The sequence below is a fragment of the Arvicanthis niloticus genome, chromosome 16 (assembly GCF_011762505.2).
Source record: "Arvicanthis niloticus isolate mArvNil1 chromosome 16, mArvNil1.pat.X, whole genome shotgun sequence".
NCBI classification, from domain to species: Eukaryota; Metazoa; Chordata; class Mammalia; order Rodentia; family Muridae; genus Arvicanthis; species Arvicanthis niloticus.
This window is the reverse complement of record NC_047673.1, coordinates 57,206,690-57,231,694: the sequence shown is the minus strand read 5'-3', so window position 1 is coordinate 57,231,694 and position 25,005 is coordinate 57,206,690. Positions and strand designations below refer to the sequence as shown.

At 39.7% G+C, this 25,005-nt stretch overlaps 1 protein-coding gene across 4 annotated transcripts in view; it reads left to right on the top strand.

Moving 5' to 3' along the window:
• Psd3 (pleckstrin and Sec7 domain containing 3) overlaps window positions 1-25,005 on the top strand; it is a 515,401-nt gene that overhangs the window by 21,021 nt on the left and 469,375 nt on the right. For all 4 annotated transcript variants that reach the window (XM_076914230.1, XM_076914229.1, XM_076914234.1 and 1 more), the window contains exon 2: window positions 24,587-24,637. The gene's annotated coding sequence lies outside the window, so the exon portion shown is untranslated. The remainder of the gene's footprint in view (window positions 1-24,586; window positions 24,638-25,005) is intronic.

Below are 25,005 nucleotides of genomic sequence, written 5' to 3'. Positions count from 1 at the left end.
TAATAGCATTTCTGGCTTCTGCTGATATTGTATATGGTACACAGACATATATGCAGGCAAAATATTCATACACATAAAATAAAACTAAATAATTTTTTAAAGAGAAAGAAGCAATGAAATGCATTTTAATCACAGGGATTTTTGTAGCCAGAAAATATATTTAAATATTTTAAATGTAAACATTAAACTTCAATATCTTTAAATATTTTTAACATAAATTATGAATTTTTATTTATTTTTAAATTTTTTTAATAATTTATTTATTTTTATTTTATATGCATTGGTACACCAGAGCCCACATGACACCATGTATAGATGTGACACTTCACTGCGTGTATGAGCAAGCTACCGACTAGGTACTACCCTGAATGTCCAGATGATACAAGTGAAGCTCAGTCATGTGGGCTGCTGCTGTCAGCCCGCAATCAGGAGTGGAATCTCAGGAGAGTCCTCAAAGCCTCTGACTTCCACACTGTGTACTAAAATGCTTTGGGGGGAAAATGAAAGAACAAAGATTGGCCTTGAGATCTCAGAAATCAAGCACAGAAAATTATCCCCACATCCAGATCTTACCACCATGACATTGATCAAGAGTAGCTTGGAGAAAGCATCATTGCCCATTGGCCAGATGCTTGGAAAGATTTGTAAATATTCTTATGCTCTAGTTTCTAGAAATGTGTCTCACAAGTGGAGTTCTAGACTGCTCAGTATTTCTAAATTCTCTTTGTATCAGTATAGTTCATATTTCCTCTGGGCTTTAAATGGATAGAATTTATTATTCCTCTCTCTGTTTCTGTCTCTCTGTCTCTCTGTCTCTCTGTCTCTCTCTGTCTCTCTTTGTCTCTCTCTTTCTCTCTCATCACTAGAAAGACTAAGTATTTTCCTAAAGGAATGGAGACTAAAATCCACAGGGAATGAAGCACATTTGCATGAGTGCCTCTAAGTGACTAAAAGTTGACTGTCTCCTCCTGGAACTTCTTGTTTCTGAATGTTCTAAACATTTCTATGTACTAATTATTTATTACTCCAATACCTATCCACTTCGCACACAGCCTACGTTATCTTAACACCATTTATTCTCCGCAGGAGATCATAAAGATGACATGCATTTTACCCTTGTTTGTTTTGTGCTCTTAAATTGCACATGGCTAAAACCCTTGCATTCAATCTGATTTAAACAGTATAGTCTGAAAGTGTCCATGTGGCCACTAAACTAGTGCTGACTGGTGCATCATTATCTGAGCTGCCAAGAGACAGACAAGAGCAACTAGAGATTAGCTGCTCCCTCTAGTGAGGCCTCTCATAGGTTAATAGCATAACCAAGGACTGGCCTGGGTCTCAACTGAGGCACCCTGCCTCCATAGAGCACTACCCAGTCCCTCAGTGACAGTGGAGGCATAAGGTTCAATGGTAACACAGAAGTCACCGATGATACCGATAAGAAACATTCTCCTGCTACAGGGCTAATAAATTATAATCATTGCCCATATTTGTTAAGCAGTAGCAAAGAAGGTCCCTGTCTTGTGTCTAATTCTCACTGCCCCATATAATTCTCACAAACACTCAGATGCAAATAGTCAAAGAACAAGCAAGACAATAAACACAAATAGTCAAAGAACAAGCAAGGCAATAAACAAAGTTCCATTAACACTCACTGTTTCTAAGGGCTTATCAGGATGAGCAAAATATCTGAGCCTACTTCCCTGTCCTAGCCCAAAGTCCTTTTCATGTCTGAAGCCTACTTCCTTGTTCTAACCTAACATTTAGATTCCTGTCTGAAATTACTTCTTTGTTCTAGCCTAAGATTTAGATTCCTGCCTGAAATTACTTCTTTGTTGTCATACTCTTGCCTGAAACCCACTTCCTTGTTTTTGGCCCATGTCAGATTCTTGCCAAGAATCCCCAAAGACTCTCTGCCTTTCCCCCATTTTTTATTTCATAAACAAGACTGAGCCTGTCTTAGGTTGTCTGACAAGAATGCCTTCCTTACTGGTCATGGATGGTAAGGCTCTGTACAGAATCTTACCTGTCCTTGGCTTGCCAGCCTGTTATTTTAATAACTCTATCTGGGGGTCCACTTTCAGTTTCAAGCCATGTACTTTGGCTGCCAACATGTTAATTTTGTTAAAGACAAGCTTTAACACGATGGGAAGGAATAAAAATATTCCCAGGACAAAAAGGGCTAGCATAATCAAGCTACATATGCCATTCTTGAAGTTTGACCAAAATAGAAAGACTGACCTCAGGCCATGGGTAATTTTATCAGCAGTATCTGCTGCATCAACACTCAGCAGAGCAACATGCTTTAAATTCATAATCTCACTATGCAAAGTTAAAACGTCCAGAGAGGTGTTAGAATTATGCCAAATACACTGCAAGTGTCTTTAAACTTTTTCCTAATTATAATGACTACCACTGTAAATTTTAGAACTAACATGAATCCAATGGTATTTAGCATGACACTCAAGATCACTCCTTACTCTTAAACTCTGAACATCCTTTCAATAATTTGAATAGGATAAAGAGCATCAATCTGTTGTTCCAAATGCCTATCTAAATCCTCTTGTATATTCAACACATTGGTAATATTTTTGGCTAAATGGTTAACAAAAGTAGCTGTCTTAACTTCTTGTTTCAAAGCAATTGCAGAAGCAGTGGTGCTAGCAATTAATGCAATTAAAGCTGTTATACCAGCAATAATCAAGCCAACTACCGTCTTGCTTTTGATTAAAGCCTGACTCACTTCTTCCAGTACTTGCAAGCTTTTATCAGAATACCAAGGTTCTGTGATATTCAGGGCAATAAAAAAATAGCTGGTTGATAGACCTCCGTAACAGACATTCCAGGTTTCAACACACTAACACTATTAGAAAGTGTACAATCAATGCAACTTACATTAAATACTGTAGAAGAGACAAAAGTGATTTTAACTTGACAATTAAAAGAGCCTTAACACATGCACTAACACCTGTTTGAGATCCAGATCCTGCCCCAATTTTCTCTCTTGCTAACATAACATCATAGAGAACTGCAGCTAACTTCCAGATATGTCTCTGGAAATGTCCAGAACCAGCCTTCCAAATGAAGAATGTTACTTCCAAAATTGAATTGATTTCTAGACAGTACATGATTGAGTTTGAATAACTGGTTACATTTAAGAAAAATACAGGAGTCATTACAACTTTTCTTTTTGATTCTTTGTTCTACAAGGTCTAAAACTGTGAGGCAAGGCAGCTTGTTCCATCTGAGGTATAGGTAAGCAATGATGGGTCGGGAACATATGTCCAATACAGCTTTCCAGTCACCATTGTCAGGGCACTCAGCAAGCTCACAGTCAGCATCATTCTTTGTCCCAGCATCAGCATGTCTCACCAGTTGCTCTGGCAGCTACTGTGCTCCTTCAGCATCCTGCAGGAAAAACACAAACATGTCCTCTTCCCCATATTAAATAACTGATCAGGATCATGCCATATGCTAGTAAGTGGATCCTTCCCCTTCACCTAGGCATAAATATGCCTAGTTGTAGAGTGCCATAGACACTCAGCAGAAAGTTCCTTGGCATACAATTTTTTTTAAAAAAATTAAAATAAAAGAACATGATTTAAATAAAATTGTGGTTTATGGAGATATACTTCCCCCTTTTTTGTTTTATGAAGATATTGTTTTAAAATTCCATGGGCCCCTTCCACAGTCCTTTGTTCACAACAATTATAAGGAATTCCAGTAATATGGGTACTATTAAATTGCTGACAAAACGTCTCAAATGCTCAACTGCGATAGCCAGTTCCATTACCTGGTTTTTTAAAATTGGATAATTTATTCATCTACATTTCAGATGTTATCCCCTTTCTCCATCCACCCCACCCCCCAGAAATCCTTATTCCATTCCCCCTCATCCTATTCCTATGAGGGTGTGCCCCCACCCAATCACCTACTACCATCTCTCCACCCTCAAATTCCTCCACACTGGGGCATCCAGCCTTCACTGGACCAAGGTATTCCTCTCCCACTGATGCCCAACAAGGCCATCCTCCACTACATATACAGCTGGAGCCATGGGCCCCTCCCTATGTGTTCCCAGGCTGGCTGTTTAGACCCTGGGAGCTCTGGTTGGTTGATATTGTCGCTCTCTCCATGGGGCCACAAGCCCCTTCAGAGAGTGTGGTTTTCATATTGGTGTGATGATGATCAAGAATGTATGGCTCTCAAGACTCTGAGCCCAGAGCACTAGTGCCAAAGACTCACATCTTAGCACTGTCAGTTATCAGCTGCCAACCTGTGCATCTTTAATCATTCTGAGCCATGTTCTCTTCCACTTTTATCTAAAGATTTTAATAATGTCCTCCACAATGTGTTTTCAAGAGGACTAAATAAAGCATGGGTGTTCAGTTTCTTGCTTGTACACGCTAAGAGCATGTGCAGGGGTTTCTTGATTTCTCTGTAAAGCTAAAGCTAAAGCTAGTTATATGTACATTGGTTATCATTTCTAATACTAATATGATCTCAGCTTGAATATCTGACATGCTTGGACCCAACCATAGTGTTCCAAATTTCACATTTTTTTCAGGAGTTTGAAGATTTGCATATACATAGTTAACAAGTCTAAGTATGAGATGCACTTATGTTTCATACAAACCTTATACACAAAGCCTTAAAGCTAGGCTCTACGGTATGTTTGGTTTGCCCTCGTCTTAACTGTGACATGCCATGTGAGGTCAGAGGTGGACTGTTTTTGCTTGTAGCTCAACAAGTTTTAGGTTTTGTGCATTTTGAAGTTTTAGATTCAAAATGTGTGTGGTTATTTAAAAAAAATCCTCTGGAAACAAAAATGGATGTTGGTGATGTGACATCTAGCATGGTCACTATTGTTAGTGGCAGGAGGCAATTTTGCATGAACAGACATACATAATGATAGTTAGCATGCAGGACAGCAGCTTGGAGCTATCTTGGAAATTGTTTTCCTGATGAAACCAGTCAGGATAGTAACTGATGGTTAGGTCATTCCAAAATTCTTTCCCTCTGCATCATTGGAAAAGTTACTTGAGCCTTCTGACTGTCCAGCTGTTTCTAATCAAGTTAAATGAAAACTAAAGTCACACTCGGAACAGAAGCCAGCAGTCACTGATCTTGCCTGCAACTGTGGTGGTACTAGAATCTACTTACCTCAACAGTAGACATGTTCCACTTCTGGTGGACAGCAAGCTAAATGCTGTTGATTCTCTTAAGAGACTCTCTTCTTTCTCAGCCCTCTGTCAGCTGTAGTCTCTCGAAAGGGATGCATTTGCACCCTTAGAGCCCGGGCATTTGGTCAAGCCCTGTGTTTGAAATGGGTTAATATGGTAACCAAAACTTCACTAACATTGGAAGCTCTGATGCACACCAGAGCCGAGGGCTGATTCAACACCACGTTAGAAACCATTTCTGCAAGGCAACCTGTCTGCTTTGTCAGATTTCACTCCAGACACAAACATCCAAAGTGAAACAGGAGTAAAACTTACACTACAGTACAGGAGAAGAATAAAACAATTGTGCTCGTGAGGGGTAGGAGAGGAGTTTCTTAGTGTGAAGGCTCTAGAAATAGGCAAACCAGGGCTTCCTTCTGATTCCCCCAACATGGATGCCTATTCACACATCATTTAACCTCTAAACAGCAGTGTAAAGGTGGCCAGAGTAAATAAAATGGTATGATGGTTAATATTATGTCAAAGTGAAGATGTCTTAGAAAGTTTAGGTTCTTGGTTAAAAGAAAGGCATCTTAGATGAGTGTCATTTTGCTGCAGCAGTAATGACATCCCTAATAGAATATTCTAGCAGGCCTCAGACTACAGGCAAAGCAGTTAGTCGTTTTGCCTGTTATGGCATGTACTATACTGCACACCCTGCTAGCATGTCCCTTGGGGCTATGGTGCCTTTGCTTCTGTTTTTTTTTTTTTTTTTTTTTTTTCCCTCATGCTTCCATTCTGCATCTCCAAGGCCAAGTCCCACAGCACTTTCCTAAGATATCTGCTCTGTGGGTGGGTGGAGTAGCCCCAAACACACTTGATACACAAAGCTTAAGAGATGGGCTCAAGTGTCAAGCTTCTTGTGTTCAAACCTAGCTGTCACCTAGCTGCTTGATGCTGAGGTAACTTTCTTGACATTCCTGAATCTCAGTTTCCTCAGGGGATAGTAAAAATACAAACAACCCCCCCCCAAACAACAACAACAACAACAAAGAAACAAAACAAACAAACAAACAAACAAAAAACCCTGAACTTCTTGGGAGGTGGGGCTAAGGGAAGCCATCAGCAATCACTAGGCTTAAAGTGCTTGTGACCATTGTAGTACAGTGTGCAGGCTCCAGCATCATGATAATAATACAATTTCCCATACTCCTTTGCAGTTAACAATTTAGTTGCAATCAAGTCTTTTCATTATTTGGTGCAATAGGAAACATGCCACCAATTATTCTATTTGATTCAGCCTGCTCTGGGCATCTTTGTAAACTGACAACTGCCACTTCCACCCCTGTTGCTCTGGGAAATACAGCTATGGAGTTTATTCTAGCTTCATAAACTGGGTGTGCTATAGTAATGGACATATCTGCTGAAAGTGTCAGGAATTTAGAGTAACTTCTGTGTGACTGCACTCACCACCACCTTCCACCTGGGACTTAGAGAGGGAGGACAAGTGGTTTGTGCAGAGGGTAAGTTCTCAGAGCCATGTGCCCTCTGGCTGTCTTTCTCAGCTGGGAGACAGTTTCTTCATTCCACTGGAGCTCCCACTCTGAACTCACACTCAACTTTCCCAGTCAAAGCAGGAGTGGTCCCTTCTTGGTGCTTTGGGTTTGGTGAATGGGCTCCTTAGAATGCCTGTGCACCTCCTATCCTGGCTCCTAGTCCCTGTGCTCAGCCCCCAGCTCTTCTTCCTCGATGCTACTCTTCAAGTTAGCATCTCCAAACCAGGGCAGTGTGTGAGAGGCAGAGAGCAAAGACTTTAAACCTTAGCTTGAAGATGCTTTGACTTATGCTGGGGAGTTGAAGTCATCACAGGACTAACAAGCTCCTAAATTCTCCAGCACCTGACATTTCCAACATCCATCATGAAGTAATACTTCAATTGACCATTTTGTTCCCATACTTCCTTGGGGTAAAAAGAGGACTTCTAATTCTTCCTGGTTGCTATGAATCCTTCCTTAACTCTGTGATCTGAATCTTGGCTTTAAGGTTGTTGTTGTTGTTGTTGTTGTTGTTGTTGTTGTTGTTGTTGTTGTTGTTATGTTTTTTAAATAGGGTTTAATAAATAGCCCAGGGTGACTTCAAACTTGTAGCTTCCCCCTGCCTCAACCTCCAGAGTGCTGCAATAACATGTGCCACGATGCCGGACGCATGATCTCAACCTTAGCATACCCTTCTTCCTTCCACATGATCTCACATCATTATTGTACCTGGTTTTCAAGAAAGTCTATTTTATAGCTGAAAAATTCCATTTTTAATATCATACACAGAAAGCTAATGTTTTCTTTGGCCTCTCACTCAAACTACAATTTCAAACCCCCTCAAAAGAGATTAAGAAAGATTAAACACAGAAAACTCCCTCATGAACTCACATACAGAAGATGCATCTTCAATGCAGAATAAAACAATCATACTTCTTTTTCTTTGGAATCTGAATGTTTTACTTAGGTCTTAGTCATTGAACCATCTATGGAAAATTCTCTGGACTGTATTTTAGCAAATGGAATGAAATAGAGCAGTTATCTAAGGAAACAAGACATCCATTCAGAAAGCCACAGTCCTGAGTTTCTAAGATATATGGTTTCTTGGAAATAACCTCCCTTCCTATGTGTGTAGTATGGCTGGTATTGGTACAGGCTTAGGTAGACAGAAACCTGACTACCCACATTTTCCTATAATTAAATCTCAAGTCTACCCTAAACCCCCATCCTTTCCAAAGATGGAAAATCTATTCATTTTCAACTTTGCATATCAATTTAAAGATTTTCCAGTCATTTAAAACTGTCCCTGCCCTTTTCCCTCCATTTTCAGAAAGATGATATAAATTCCAGGAGCTGTCCATCATCCAAGTCAGGGTGGGACTCCTGCTTGAGGAAAGTATCATTTCTCCACTTGTGCTCCGTGCTGGCAGGACAGCCATTGATGACTCCACCAGGGTCTCAGGCTTAGAACTATCTGCCATCTACTAGAAGAAATGTCTCATCATCCTTTGTTGACTGTCATGAAGTCCACACTTATATTTTATGTACCCAAACAAGACTACCGCCTTTTCTCTAAGTGCACAATCTATGTCTCTGTTTACCCACGTCTTTCTTCTATTTGCAAAGGTCTTACCCATTCCAGTAATCTTGACTCAAAACACTAACTAATCCTAAAATAGTCCAAGCCCTGCCCACAGTGGGCCCCAATGCCCGTGTTACTGCTTTCTAGCCAAGGACAGCCCAGGTGCTATCTAGATGTGGCCTATGAAACAACCAAACTCTACAGGCAATAATGGGGCCCAAAGTTACTGAATTAAGCATTCAGTTTTTCGGTTGAACTCACTTCAAGGTCACGAGGCAGGTGAAATGTGGTTATACTTATGGTTACTAGAAATAAAACCAAGAATTTTATGAGAATCAAAATGCCAGTCTCCAAGCCCCAGGTTGACACTACGAGGCTGTGTGACTTGGAATAAGCTCCCCAGCTTCTCTGAGCTCTGTTCTTCACTCATAACTACAGTTATGGGATGAAAGTAAAGTGTGTGAAGGACTCTTCCAAAGTTGAAAGTCGGGGGACAGGGGACGCAGATTTCTCTCCTCTGAACACCTTGCAATTGAATCTGATGTCATGAAATACCTCTGCAATCTGAGTGAATTGACCTCACCCAACCCCCAACAAATACAGGTAGTATATGTCACTCATCTTTTTAACAAAGAGCATTTGTGCACAATTAAGAAGAAAACGTTGGGCACAAGGCTCATTTGGGAAGAATACTTGCTGATCTTCCAAAGGATCAGAGTTTGGGTCCCAGAAACCACATTTGGTGGTTCATTTCCAGGAATCTGATACCTTCTTCTGGTCCTTGCAAGTATCCTCACACATATGCAAACACACACACACACACACACACACACACACACACACACACACACACACAAACACATATATACTAACATAGACATGCACAAACAAAAATAAATCTTAACTAAAAAAAAAAAGGCTTGAACAGCTGAAAATCTGTGGTGTTATGTTGTTTTAGTTTTGCATCTGAAATTAAATCAATTTGTTAAATTACCATTATCTTATTCTGCATTTTATGTACATGTATATTTATAGCTAGATATTTTCTGTCAAATTGTAAGGATTTGTTTTCAATCTACATGCAATTCAGCTTTCAGCTTTTAGTTTCTAAAATAACTATCCAAGAAAAGAATCAAGAGTGATACACACACACACACACACACACACACCTCGTTCTCAGAAGCTTAGTGAAATCTGAGGCACAAATAACCTCTTTCTGCTCTCAATTTCCTATGATACCCTGTAGTTCACATCACTCAACATATAATTCATACATTGGTCATCCCTGTCCTTTTAAAAAATATTTCCTTATAGATTATAAGGATTCTGTAAAAAATAATACTTTAATATCTTTTACTAATGATTAACCACAGTATTTAAGGATGCTCAGAATATAGTATCTAATGGCTGAAATAATGACACCTTAGTAAGTACGCTTCCTCTGTAGTATTGTTTGGCTTAAAAAGAGTAATTCAGGGGCTATACCACAAATAAGGCTTTCTTCTTGGGGTCCTGGGCACCCTGAGATGACGATGCTCCATAACTCTGCTATCCCCAGGACTTAGCTAAAGGAGATACCACTGTGCAGTGCTCACAGTCCCGTCATGGATGGATGGGACTGTGACAAGAAAGTTGATGGGGAAGCTTGGAGCATCTGTAAATTTGCAGGAGTCACAAGTTTCTTCCATGAATGAAGACCAATCACCTATCCAAACTCAATTTCAAGGGGAAAATATATTCTTCCTGGGCTGATGTGGACAGACTCACCAAGGGTAGTTGTAGGCATAAATTATTTGCAACCAATTTTAATAAGGGTTCAGCCTCTCCCCTAGCCCACCAGAGATAGTGGACGAGAAAAGTTATTAGGCTATGGCAGAAGTAGACATGTTCAGCAATAGTTTCTTGAAGGTGAGTTCCATCTTCTTTCTCAGCAGTTTAGTCCTGTAGTGAACACTAAATATGACTCAACAGCTGAAGACTAGTCCTCTAGGCAGACAGACACTAGGCATAAACCAGTAGCTGTCCTTCAATCCTGAAGAAACCTTCAGGCTTGCCAACCAGTGCAAGGTAAGGCCCTGGAAGTGCCAAGCTAACACAGGAACCTTATGAGCAGTTCTTGGCGAGTTCCTCTCAATGGCAGCATTAACACAAGTTGAACTCAACAAAGTTATGTAAGGCAAACCAATACATGTGTGTTGCTAGCGAAGATTAGTGAGGTGGAACAAACCAAACCAATGCTCCATACTCATCTCCCACTGTCTGTGGTGTCATATTAATACTCCTTAATCAAGTGTCCATTCATGTGTTTACTATATCAAAACATCCTTTCACCTGTGTCTGCTTCAGGAAAACAGTCTTTCTGTCGTCTGCTTTAACAAGACACTCTTTCAACTGTATGCCCCAGGAAGACATCATTTGACTGTCTAAAGAAACTAGAAATTTCCACTTCAGGTAGTTGCTGAGATATTATACAATGCATGCTAGAGAGAGAGAAAAAACAGGAAAGAGAAAGTAAGAGAGAGAGAGAGAGAGAGAGAGAGAGAGAGAGAGAGAGAGAGAACGAACAGTGGATGGATAGAAGCAGTCATACAGGGAAGTTTCAATACCATAGCAACCTTAGCAAAAGTATTACCAAAGCTAACTCATCATCACCAAAGAACTTCTGTGGTGCTTTCCATCCTTGCAAATTTTCTACTTGAGGAGCTGTCAGACATGTAGCCTAGGCCACATGAAAAACATATTCCAGTGCAGTTAAATACAGATATGTGTAGGTGCAGGCCGCCTCCAGAGTATTTAGAATGGAGAGTCTAATGCCATACAAGAAGAAAGAATAGGGGAAACAATAAGAAAGTTATTTCCTTAAAAAATGTTATTATTAGAGTAAAATTTACATAGCACATTCATTCATCAAAGGTGTGATTTGGAGAAGTTAAATTTTTACAGAATTGTGCAACTTAATTTTAGAGCATTTTCATAACTTGAAAAAAAATCAATCTTTTACTCATTTATCGCATCTTGCATTTACTATCGCCTGGTGCTATGCACTTAGGACATATTTTCTGTTTCTGTATATTAGTCTATTTTGAACACTGCATAGAAATAAAAATAGGAAAACATATGACCTTTTACAACTTCTTTATCTTATCTAGTACGCACGTTAAAGGCCCAGTGAAAATAGGAGAGAATAACGGGAAGATAATGATGCCCATACCACCGTCATATCCATTACTTGGTGCATTATCCTAAAGGTAACAAAAAGGAAACAAAGAAAAAAGTTCTTCCATATTGTAGCATGTATTAGTACTTTAAATTTTTATGGTTAAGCAATATTATATGGTGTGGATATATCTTATTTATCAGTTGATAGCTATTTGAGTTGTTTTCACTTTGGGTGATTTCTCAAGTAATTCTGTCATGAGGAGTTGTCTTTAAGATTTTGTGTGGACATACATCTTCATTTCTCCTAAGTTCCATGCAGCAGTGGATTGTTGGGCTATATGCGTGCTTAACCCTTCTGATGGACAACCAAGTTATTTTCCAAAGCAGTGGCTCCATCGTAGAACCTCATGAGCAATTCAAAGTGTACCTAGTGTGTGGATGTGTGATCCTCTGCCTGCATCAATCTATACATCCTAGTGGTAATGCTTTGTGGATTAAACTTACAGTTCCCTATTGGCTCCTGTTGAGCATCTTTTGTGGACTTACTGCCCACTTGAATAACTTCTTCGTAGAAATTTCTATCCAATGGTTTGTTTATTTCAACTAGTTTTTTTTTTAATTTTATTATTGAGCTTTAAGAGTTCTTCCTGTTTAGATACTAGTCTGCCATCAGATAAATTATTTTAAAACATTTTCTCTCATTCTGTGGGTTGACTTTTCCTTCTTGATGATATCGCAGAATAAAATTATTTTACATAGGACCCTAAGCTTACAACCTCTCTGACTTCAGCTGCACTTAGGTATCGGAACAAGAGAAAGTACAGAAAGTTAATTGACCCCCAATCTTGACTTATCCATTGGGTTTATCGAGTATGAAACGAGTTAAATGAACCCTGCCTGTGACTCCACCTCCATAAAAAGCAACAATCAAGCTTTCTGTTTGTACACCAACCAACCAAATAGGAAAAGTCACAGAACGTGAGCCAGCTCAGCTGTGGCCGCAGGAGCAGCCTGTGTGGGTCAGTGTCTGCTCTCCCTAGCCTGTTACCATTTCTCCCCCAGCTGGAGTCAGATTGTCAAAGCCTTTCAGATAAGGGATGAGGCGTGGCTGCTGGGTCCCCTCTGGGTCACATGGCCCACTGTGAGAAGTTTCTTTGTGTGGTGTGAAGGAATCATTTAACTGTTCACATTTACTACCAGATAATCTAATTGGACGAGGTTGGCAGACACTGAATGTCCCATGGACTTTAAATCAGTGTCTGTCTGCTTTGGAGTAGTTTCAGAGACACTCAAGAACACATCATTATTTCCAGTTAATGCTCCATGGCCTGCCTGCTCTCAGTCCTGGGATCCAAAACCTACAGATAAAAAAGGATCTTGACGGAAAATGCTAAACCCATGAATCCCCAAGCATAATTGTGCCTTTGTAAACCTGAAATCTTTTAAGAGCCCTTTTGTTCCCAACATTTAAGAGGGCTTTTGGTATGAAAAGTTTAGTCTCAGGAGGGGGTCTGCATCAAATACAATCATTTATGGAGCTGTTAATGATCAGATGTTCTTAAAGTCACTAGGAAAACTGCCTCAAAGTACAGAGAAATTAGGAGCAGTTAATGGGGAGTCAGACGTCTGGTCTGCAGGAGAAATGTACAAACTCTGACCGCTCTTGAGAACAGGCACAAATAGTCAGGTTCCTTGGAGTCAGTGATACTCACTCTTAGCTGGATTTTCTCAGAGCAGGTATTGAGACAGAGACAGGTTTGTAGCTAGTGCTTGGAGCCATGCCTGCAAGAGGATAAGAGGTACAGGCTCACTGGAAGATTAAACTGTGATGCAGCTGTTTGTTGTGGAGAGGAGCGTGGAGCTGGAAAGGTCTCTCCAGATTATCCAGAATGAGATACGGAAACCTAGCTTCTTCTGTACTCAACATGGATCAATCACAAGATATGGGCTGTCCCTAGAATTGGGGCTTAGCCTTGAGCAAGCCAATAGCTAAGCAATTCCTTGATAAAGACTATTGTGTTCCCTTGGAGTTAACGCTGGTGGCTGGGGCACCTGGGTTGTAAAATGGAACATGAAGACTACACTGTCCATCCCAGCCACCACACCTGGCCTTTGCCTTCTGCCACTCACTGTCCTACGATAAACAGAACAGAGCCTGTCCACACCAGCCTGCAAACTTCCCCAAGAGTCTAAGTTCTTCCTCTCCCAGCTGCTGTTGTGGAGGTGGGTGTTTCAAGATTGGTGTCAAAAAGTGCTGAGCTCAACCTCTTTCTTTGAAGTAGTGGAGTTTGTGTCTTTGAGGTCCTGAGTTTTACAAAGCAGACATACTTACCTGTGAGCTGAATAGATGTTAGAGTGCTCTCCTCTGACAACTGGGCCCTAAGGCTCTGATCAGCTTTCTCTACCTTTTTCTGGGAGGTGGGGACAGGCTCCCTGGCTTCCTCTGAATTGACAGTAAATTGCTTTCCTGGTTTTCTTTGCCAAAATGCCAATATATCTTAAGTAGATTGGCAATAGCCATTCAATTCCACTGTCATAGTAACCAATTGCTGCAAACACTGGAGCCACCAGGTACCAGCCAACTACCCTTCCTCCCACTAGAATATCATTCTTTGTTGGGAGCCGACTTTTAGCAGAAAGCGGCTATCAGCTTTGCAGCCATCTTGAGCCATATACCCTGACATGAGACTTGGATTACAATAGCCTACAACAGCTGAGCACACTCTGATAACATCTTGCTTTAGATACCCAGGACTTTCTTTGGGTGTGTGAGATTAAAGGTGTGTAAGATTAAAGGTGTGTGAGATTAAAGGTGTGTGACTTAAGAGTGTGACTTAAAGATCAGGTTTAGAAACAAGACCTAAGGGCATGACTTAAAGGCGTGACCTAAAGGCATGGCTTAGAAGTGAGACATATAAAGGTGAGAGGCAGACAGAAGAGAGATCAGAGAATCAGACACTTTAGAGAGAACAATTTGGAGTAACAGAGATTCAGACACTAGGAGTAGGAGTAGACATTAGACACTCGGAAAAGAACAAAAGGAGTACAACTAGGAACTAGAAAGAGTACAACTAGGAACTAGGAACTAGGAACTCAAGACTTGGGACTTGGACTAGGAAGAGAGACTGAAGAATAAACGGGATTGGATCACACTCTGTCTGGTCTCCATTCTTTGAGTCTGTCCTAACTCTCTCTCTTGCTGAACCCTGACCCGCAGACCGGAGCGGCTTGAGCCGGGATACAGTGGCCGACAAGCGCAGAGTGAAGAGGGCATCAACACTTTTGGCCGCCCAAAGTGGGCCAGCCTAGGCCTCAACATTTTTGGCACCCAAACAGGGGCAGCTCGGGTCTCTGTCATTGGTGACAGTTTTAACAACTGGGCATTTATTGATTTCTTAGCATATCTCCAACAAATTATCCAAAGCGATAGGCTTATACAATAGGAAGTCTTTGCTCTAACTGCAGGAGAACGTAGAAATCAAGGTGTGAGCAGTGCTAGGCTCTGCCTGTTGGCAGACCACTCTCCCATTTGCTGTTTTGGGGGACTCAAGCATCCTTCTTATTGTGACTGTAAAACTCTGTTTTCTACCTCTGTCATCACTGGGCCTTACTCACTCTTTATCTGCTTGTCTGTCATCTGCTCCTACCAAGACAACAGTCTTTGAAATTCAGGTCCACCATTAATTCAGGATGCTTTGTCTGAAGGACTAACAGATACAACCCCCTTTCAAATAAGATAATATTCTAAAATCTCAAGTAATTTTGAATCTTGGAGGGATTCTTTTTATTAGTTTATTTGTGCCCAGCCGTTACTATCTGTTCTAACACCCCATATGACCGTTCATACCACTCCTAAAGTTGTCCAGCGTCTCCAGGAAGCAGGTGTGAGGATAGAGTATAGCTTCCAGAAGGCTGTGTCTCCTTGGTAAAATACTTCCAGTACACACACACACACACACACACACACACACACACACACACACTCACAGCTGCTGCTATTTGGTCTCCTACATCAGGACTTGGGTCATGCTAAAGCAAAGGGAGTATCTGGAGAACAATATTTAAGAGGTACCTACTTTTCTGCACCAAAGCTATGACTCTCTGATCCTGCGAGTTTGCCCTGCCACTAGACACTTGCTTGACTCACATAGGTCCTGACGTCGTCCAGAGTGTTACATTGATAACTTAAGCAGTTGCTGGCCAAAGTGCTTCTCAACAGATTTGAACCAATTTACATTCTCATCAGCAACGTCTGAGAATCCCAATTACTTCACAATTCTTCAATTTGACCTTAATGAATTCGATGGATGTGAACCCGGAAATTGACTTATAGCATATTTATTACTAATAAACTTGAACATCCTGTATATTTAACAACTAGCAGGTTTCATTGCTGTAGATTTCCTTTTATAACTTCTACCTGTTTTTCTGTTCTATTGTCTTATTACTGACTTACGATTTCTTACCTTTCTCTGCTAACCTCTCCTGTGTCATACAGGAGCAGATATTGTCTCCCAGACTACTTTGATCAGTTTGTTTGTTTCTTTGTGTGTTTGCTGAGACAGAGTTGAAGGGTGTTATTGTGTTGCCTAGGCCAGCCTCATGAATGATCCTCCAGCTTCAGAATCTGAGTACTTATTACAGGCATACACCATCATGAAAGTGTTATTTTGGTTTTGTGACGTTTTTGTTATATGAAATGTTTACACTTGAATATATTCAGATGATCTATTGCTACTTTTGTTAACTGTATGATACTCTTTTCTAATGATGTCATTAAAAATATTATTGGGAACAGGAGAGATGACTCAGAGGTTAAAAGCCCTGGCTGTTCTCCCTGAGGACTGGGGTTCAATTCCAACACCCACATGGCAAGGAAGGACTGTAACTACCATGCTAGAGGATCTAATATTCTCTTCTGGCTTCTGTGGGCACCACACACACACACACACACACACACACCCATATGTTGCACAAACATACATTCAGGAAAACACTCATACACATAAATCCCCCCCCCAAATTTTTAAAAAGATTTTTTTCCAAATTTTCTTATAAAGTTCCAAAGTTTTGGTATTTAAATGAAAACAATTTAATATCACTGAAATGTATTTTACATACAGCATCAAGATTTTTCTATGACTACCCAGTTTCCATAAAGATAATCAGCAAAAACATGTTTGAAGTGTTCCCATAAATTTTGACACTGGGATTAAATTTATTAAAATTTATTCCAAAACAAGAAAGAGTGATATGTGCAAAGAGTCTCTGGGATGAGAATCGTATTACCTGTCTGCATGGGTGAATTGCAGACAATCTATGAAGCAGCGTGAGGATGAAGAAATAAACTCAGTTACAATTGCCTAGTAGAATTCTTGATATAAAACAAAATCACACTTGTAGAAACTGTGATTCTAAAGAGAGGGGGAGGGCAGCCTTAACGGAAAGAGCTAGGTGAACACATACTGCTTTTGAAAAATACATAAGTACAAAAGAGCTGAGAAATCTATTAACCTGTTAATAATTATCTGTAGAATGTGAGATTATAAATAATTAATTTTCTCTTGATGATTATTTTTCACTATTATGTATTGCATTCTACCTTGCTTTATCTTATTTTATTAATATTGTTTTTTTATTGGATATTTTATTTATTTACACTTCAGATGTTATCCTCTATCCCCATTCCACCCACAAAAACTCCTTATCCCACCACCCCTCCTGCTGCTTCTATGAGGGTATGACCCTACCCATCAACCCACTTCCTCCTCCCCACCCTCGAATTTCTCCACACTGCGGCATCCAGCCTTCACAGGACCAAGGACCTCCTCTCCCACCAATGCCTGACAGGCCATCCTTCACTACATATACAGCTGGAACCATGGGTTCCTCCCTATGTGCTCCAATGCTTGTGGTTTAGACACTGGGAGCTCTGGTTGGTTGGTATTGTTGCTCTCCCCATGAGGCCACAAACCCCTTCAGCCTCTCAGGAGACAGGTATATCAGGCTCCTGTCAGCATGCATTTCCTGGCATCCACAACAGTGTCTGTATTTGGTGACTGCACTTGGGATGGATCCCCAGGTGGGGCAGTCTCCAGACAGCCCCTCCTCCAGTCTCTGCTCCACACTTTCTCTCCATATTTGCTCCCTTGAGTATTTTGTTACCCCTAAGATGGACCAAAGCACCCACACTTTGGTCTTCCTTCTTCTTGAGCTTTATGTGGTCTGTGAGTTAAATCTTGGGTATTCTGAGCTTTTGGGCTAACATCCACTAATCGGTGAGTGCCTACCATGAGTGATCTTTTGTGATTGGGTTACCTCACTCAGGATGATATTTTCTAGTTTCATCCATTTGCCTAAGAATTTAATGAATTCATTGTTTTTAATAGCTAATACTCCATTGTGTAAATGCACCACATTTTATGTATCCATTACTCTGCGGAAGGAAATCTGGGCTCTTTCCAGATTCTGGCTATTATAAATAAGGCTGCTATGAACATAGTGGAGCATGTGTCTTTGTTATATGTTGGAGCATCTTTTGAGTATATGCCCAGGAGTGGTATAGCTGAGTCCTCAGGTAGTACTGTGTCCAATTTTCTGAAGAACCACCAGACTAATTTCCAGGGTGGTTGTACCAGCTTACAATCCTGGTAAGCAATGGAAGAGTGTTCCTCTTTCTCCACATCCTCACCAGCATCTGCTATCCCCTGAGTTTTTGATCTTAGCCATTCTGACTGGTGTGAGGTGGAATCTCAGGGTTGTTTTGATTTGCATTTCCCTGATGACTAAGGATGTTGAACATTTCTTTAAGTGCTTCTCCACCATTTCAGTTTCCTCAATTGAGAATTCTTTGTTTAGCTCTGTTCCCCATTTTTAATAGGGTTATTTGGTTGTCTGGAGTCTAATTTCTTGAGTTCTTTGTATATATTGAATATTAGCCCTTTATTGGATGTAGGATTAATAAACATCTTTTCTCAATCTGTTAGTTGCCATTTTGTCCTATTGACAGTATCCTGCCTTACAGAAACTTTGCGATTTTATGAGGTCCATTTGTCAATTCTTGATCTAAGAGCATAAGCCATTGGTGTTCTAATTAGGAACTTTCCCCCTGTGCCCATGTGTTTGTGGCTTTACCCCACATTCTCTTCTATTAGTTTCAGTGTATCTGGCTTTATGTGAAGGTCCTTTATCCACTTGGACTTGAGCTTTGTACAAGGGGATAAGAATGGATTAATTTGCATTCTTCTACATGCTGACCTCCAGTTGAGCCAGCACCATTTGTTAAAAAATGCTGTCCTTTTTCCACTGGATGGTTTTAGCTCCTTTGTCAAAGATCAAGTGGCCATAGGTGTGTGGGTTTATTTCTGGACCTTCAATTCTATTCCATTGATCTCCTTGCCTGTCTCTGTACCAATACCATGCAGTTTTTATCACTATTGCTCTGTAGTACAGCTTGAGGTCAGAAATGGTGATTCCCCCAGAAGTTCTTTTACTCTTGAGAATAGTTTTCACTATCCTGTTTTTTTGTTTTGTCTTTGTTTTTGTTTTCCTGTTATTCCAAATGAATTTGAGAATTTTTCTTTCTAACTCTATGAAGAATTGAGTTGGAATTTGATGGGGATTGCATTGAATCTGTAGATTGCTTTTGGCAAGATGGCCATTTTTACTATATTAATCCTGCCAATCCACGAGCATGAGAGATCTTTCCATCTTCTGAGATCTTTTTATATTTCTTTCTTCAGAGACTTGAAGTTTTTGTCATACAGATCTTTCACTTGCTTGGTTAGATTCACACCAAGGTATTTTATATTGTTTGTAACTATTGTGAAGGGTGTCATTTCCATATCCTTTGAATAGAGGAAGGTTACTGATTTGTTTGAGTTAATTTTATATCCAGCCACTTTGCTGAAGTTGTTTATCAGGTTTAGGAGTTCTCTGGAGGAAGTTTTGGGGTCACTTAAGTATACTATCATATCATCTGCAAATAGTGACATTTTGACTTCTTCCTTTCTAATTTGTATCCCGTTGACCTCCTTTTGTTGTCTAATTGCTCTGGGTAAGACTTTGAGTACTATATTGAATAGGTAGAGAGAGAGTGGGCAGCCTTGTCTGGTCCCTGATGTTATTGGAATTGCTTCAAGTTTCTCTCCATTTAGTTTGATGCTGGCTACTGGTTTGCTTTATTTTTCTTTTACTATGTTTAGGTATGGGCCTTGAATTCCTGATATTTCCAGGACTTTTACCAGGAAGGGGTGTTGAATTTTGTCAAGTGATTCTCAGCATCTAGTGAGATGATCGTGTGATTTTTTTCTTTGAGTTTGTTTATACAGTGGATTACACTGATGGATTTCTGAATGTTGAACCATCCCTGCATTCCTGGGATAAAGCCTACTTGATCATAATGGATGATTGTTTTGATGTGCTTTTGGATTTGGTTTTTGAGAATTTTATTGAGTATTTTTGCATTGATATTTATTAGGGAGATTGTTCTAAAGTTTTCTTTCTTTGTTGGGTCTTTCTGTGGTTTAGGTATGAGTGTAATTGTGGCTTCATAGAACAAATTGGGAAGTGTTCCTTCTGTTTCTATTCTGTGGAATAGTTTGAAGAGAATTGGTATTAGGTCCTCTTTGAAGGTTTGATATAATTCAGCACTAAAACCATCCTAGGCTTTTTTGTGGGGAGATTTTGAATGAATACTGATATTTCTTTAGGGATTATGGGACTGTTTAGATGGTTTATCTGATCTTGATTTAACTTTGGCACCTGGTATCTGTCTAGAGAATTGTCCATTTCATCCAGATTTTCCAGTTTTGTTGAATATAGGCTTTTGTAGTAGAATCTAAAGGTGTTTTGAATTTCCTCGGTTGCTGTTGTCATGTCTCTCTTTTCAGTTCTGATTTTATTAATTTAGATACAGTCTCTGTGTTAGTCTGGCTAAGGGCTTATCTATCTTGTTGATTTTCTCAAAGAACCAGTTCCTGGTTTTGTTGATTTTTTATGTAATTCTTTTTGTTTCTACTTGGTTGATTTTAGCCCTAAGTTTATTATTTTTTGCTGTCAACTCCTCTTGGGTGTATTTGCTTCTTTTTGTTCTAGAGCTTTCAGGTGTGCTATCAAGTTGTTAGTGTATTCTCTCTCCAGTTTCTTTTTGTAGGCACTCAGAGCTATGAGTTTTCCTCTTAGCACTGCTTTCATTGTGTCCCACAAGTTTTGGTATGATGTGCCTTCATTTTCATTAAATTCTAAAAAGACTTTAATTTCTTTATTTCTTCCTTGACCAAGTCATCATTGAGTAGAGAATTGTTCAGTTTCTACATGTATATGGGCTTTATTTTGTTTTTGTTGTTATTGAAGACCAGCCTTAGTCCATGGTGATCTGATAGGATGCATGGGATTATTTCAATTTTCTTATATCTGTCAAGGCCTGTTTTGTGACCAATTATACGGTCTACTTTGGAGAAGGTATCATGAGGTGCTGAGAAGAAGGTATATTCTTTTGTTTTAGGATGTTCTATAAATATCTGTTAAATCTATTTGGTTTATAACTTGTCTTAGTTTCACTGTGTCTCTGCTTAGTGTCTGTTTTCATGATCTGTTGTCCATTGCTGAGAGTGGGGTGTTGAAATCCCCCACTATTATTCTGTGAAGTGCATTGTGTGCTTCGAGCTTTAGTAAAGTTTCTTTTATGAATGTGTGTGACCTTCCACTTGGAGCATAGATGTTCAGATTGAGAATTCATCTTGGTAGATTTTTCCTTTGATGAGTATAAATTGTCCTTCCTTATCTTTTTTGATAACTTTTGGTTGAAAGTCAATTTTATTCCATATTAGAATGGCAACTCCAGCTTGTTTCTTGGCACCATTTGCTTGCAAAACTGTTTTCCAGCCTTTTACTCTGAGGTAGTGTCTCTCTTTGTCACTGAGGTGTGTTTCCTGTATGCAGCGAAATGCTGGGTCCTGTTTACATATCCAGTCTGTTATTCTATGTCTTTTTATTGGGGAATTGAGTCCATTGATATTAAGAGATGTTAAGGAAAAGTAATTGTTGCTTCCTGTTATTTTTGTTATTAGAGGTAGAATTATGTTTGTGTGGTTATCTTCTTTTGGTTTTGTTGAAAGAAGATTACTTTCTTGCCTTTTCTAGGATGTAGTTTCCCTCCTTGTCTTGGATCTCCATCTATTATTCTTTGTAGAGCTGGATTTGTGGAAAGATATTGTGTAAATTTAGTTTTGTCATGGAATATCTTGGTTTCTCCATCTTTTGTAATTGAAAGTTTTTCTGGGTATCGTAGCCTGGGCTGGCATCTGTGTACTCTTAGGGTCTGTATATGACATCTGTTCAGTATCTTCTTGCTTTTATAGTCTCTGGTGAGAAGTCTGGTATAATTCTTACAGGTCTGCTTTCATGTTATTTGACCTTTTTCCCTTGCTGCTTTTAATATTCTTTTTTGTTTTGTGCATTTGATATTTTGATTATTATGTGACAAGAGGAATTTTCTTTCTAGTCTAGTCTATTTGGAGTTCTGGAGGCTTCTTGTATGTTTACAGGCATCTTGTTCTTTAGATTAGAAAAGTTTTTTTCTATAATTTTGTTGAAGATATTTACTGGCCCTTTAAGTTAGGAATTGTCATTCTCATCTATACCTATTATCCTTAGGTTTGGTTTTCTCATTGTGTCCTGGATTTCCTGGATGTTTTGGATTAGGAGCTTTTTGTATTTTCTTTGACAGTTGTGTCAATGTTTTCTATGGCATCTCCTGCACCTGAGATTTTCTGTTCTATCTCTTGTATTCTGTTGGTGATGCTTGTGTCTATGACTCCTGATCTCTTCCTAGGTTTTCTATCTCCAGGGTAGTCTCCCTTTGGGATTTCTTTATTGTTTCTACTTCCATTTTTAGATCCTGGATGGTGTTGGTCAATTCCTTCACCAATTTGGTTGTGGTTTTTTGTAATTCTTTAAGGGATTTTTGTGTTTCCTCTTTAAGGGCTTCTACCTGTTTACTTGTGTTTTCCTTTAATTTTTTAAAGGGAGTTACTTATGTCCTTCTTAAAGTCTGCTATCATCATTATGAGAAGTGATTTTAAATCTGAATTTTGCTTTTCCAGTGTGATTGGGGTATCCAGGACTTGCTGTGGTGGGAGAAGTGGGTTCTGATGATGCCAGGTAACCTTGGTTTCTGTTGCTTACATTCTTGTGCTTGCCTTTTCGACATCTGGTTATCTCTAGTACTACCTGCACTCCCTGTCTCTGACTGGAGCCTGTCTCTCCTGTTATCTTGTTTGTGTCAGAACTCCTCAGAGTCCATCGGTCTCTATGATCCTGTGATCCTGAGATCCTGGGTGTGTTGGAGCTCCTGGGAGTCCAGCTTCCTCTATGATCCTGGGGGTGTTAGAGCTCTTGGGAGTCCTGCTGCCTCTGGATGTTGTGGGATTAGTTCCAGAGGCAGGTAGCGCTCAAGGTCTGCTCAGAGCACCAGCTCAGATTGGAAGGAATCTGTGCCAATGTGTCAGGGTATGGTGTCTTCACGGGAGCAAACCAGCTAAAAGTCAACTGCTCTGGGTGCAGTGGAGCCTCAACTGCTCTAAGTGCAGCAGATCCTCTGGGATGGGTCAGAATATGGTGTCTTCATGGGAGCAGATCATCTAGGAGTCTGCCCCAGCAGAAAGGACCAGGCAGAGGGGGCAGAAGGGGAGTGGTATTCGGGAGGGTGGGGTTTTTGTGGGTGATAGATCCCTAGTGCACTGCTGGTCTCCCAGCTGTAGCTCTGGGACTTCAGGTTGTTGGGGAGGGTTCTTAACAACTGCTCTGAGTGAGGCAGATCCTCTGGGAAGGGTCAGAATATGGTGTCTTCATGGGAGCAGATCAGCTAGGAGTCTGCCCAACTGCTCTGATTCAGCAAATCCTCTGGGATGGTTAGAATATGGTGTCTTCCCAAGAGCAGACCAGCTAGAAGTCTGCCCCAGCAGAAAGGACCAGGTGGAAGGAGGTTTATTAATGTTCTAATTATAAGGAATAGAGTCTTGTTTGGGGCTGTGATTAGTTTGGAGTTACCATTGTAGACCAGGATGGTCTTGAACTTAAGGGGATTCCCCTAATTCCACCTTGCAAATGCTGGGACTGTAGACACGAGCTGTCATGCCTAGCCTACATATCACATCCTAAGAACAAAAATTGAGAAAGTTACATTAAAACAATGATTTTAATTAGCAGAACACTTAATGATGAGTGAGTGGTGATTCTGTGTGTTACTATAATAAAATCTAGCCAAAGCCCAGAATCATTTTTAAACTTGTGTTTAGTTCTTTACAGTTTTTATACAGTGTGATCATATTTACCTACCCACCCATCTCCAATAACTTCCCAGAGTCACCCACTTTTCCCTACCCACTCAATTTGATATTCATTTTTTGTCCCTGAAATCCATCAAGACCAATGCGTACATTGCATGTATGTGCAGTGTCTTTAGAGTTCAGAAGACAACATTGGACCCCCTGAAACTGGAGTTATTGATAGTTGTGAGTCACTGAATTAGGGTCCTCGGTAAGAGCAAGTATTCTTAGCTGCTGTGACATCTTTCTAAACAAAATCTTTGTTTAGATTTCTTTCTTTCTTTCTTTTTTTTTTTTTTTTTTTGAGAGATGCTCATCTTGTTTTGCTCTCTTCAACACATACTAAGCGGGAGGTTTATGCAAAAATATAATCGTTGAAGTTTTTACACAAAATACCTATTAAGTTTTCACATTTTTTAATCTTAAAAATTATATCAAAAGAACAAAGATGATTTTAATATATGTTTTATTTTTGCTGACATGCTAGTTCATGTTGACAGCCAGATCTCCAGAGGCAAAAAGAGAATTTTTCCCAACCATCCTGATTTTTACTGTGGCTGTTTTAAGCATCTACATTGAAATCATTGAATGATAGGTTTCAAAAACAATTTATACAACCAGTGTCCCCTGTATGTTCCATGTCTAGCTGTCTAGCTTATTTCTGTTTGTATATTTAGTGTGTGTGTGTATATATATATATATATACATATATATATATATATATATATATATATATATATATATATATATAGTGTATTTAGTCATAAAAACTAAACCCTATGGATAGCATTGAAGCTCTTTTTACTTTTGTCTCCACAGCAGAATTTCCTTACTTTGCTTGCCAAAAAAATAACTACTATCAAGAATCAGGTATGAATACTTTCAATTTGTGTTTTTGTACATTAGTTACATTGTGTATATATTTGATCAATGCATAGTTATGATTTGAATATTTTTTTAACTTGAAATGTATTTACTCTATGTTTTTGTGTATGAGTGTTTTGCCTGCGTGTATGTTTACATACCATGTACATGGAGTTTCCACAGAGACCAAAAGAAAGTATTGGATCCTCTGGAACTGGGGCTATATAGGATTGTGAGGCACCATGTGGGTGAGAGAAACCAAACTCGTGTCCTCTGAATGAGCAAAAAGTTTTTTTTACTGCTGAGCCATCTCTCCAGATCCTGACATTTTTTTAAAATTTTATATTCAAATGTTCAATAGCATAAACCCAAAT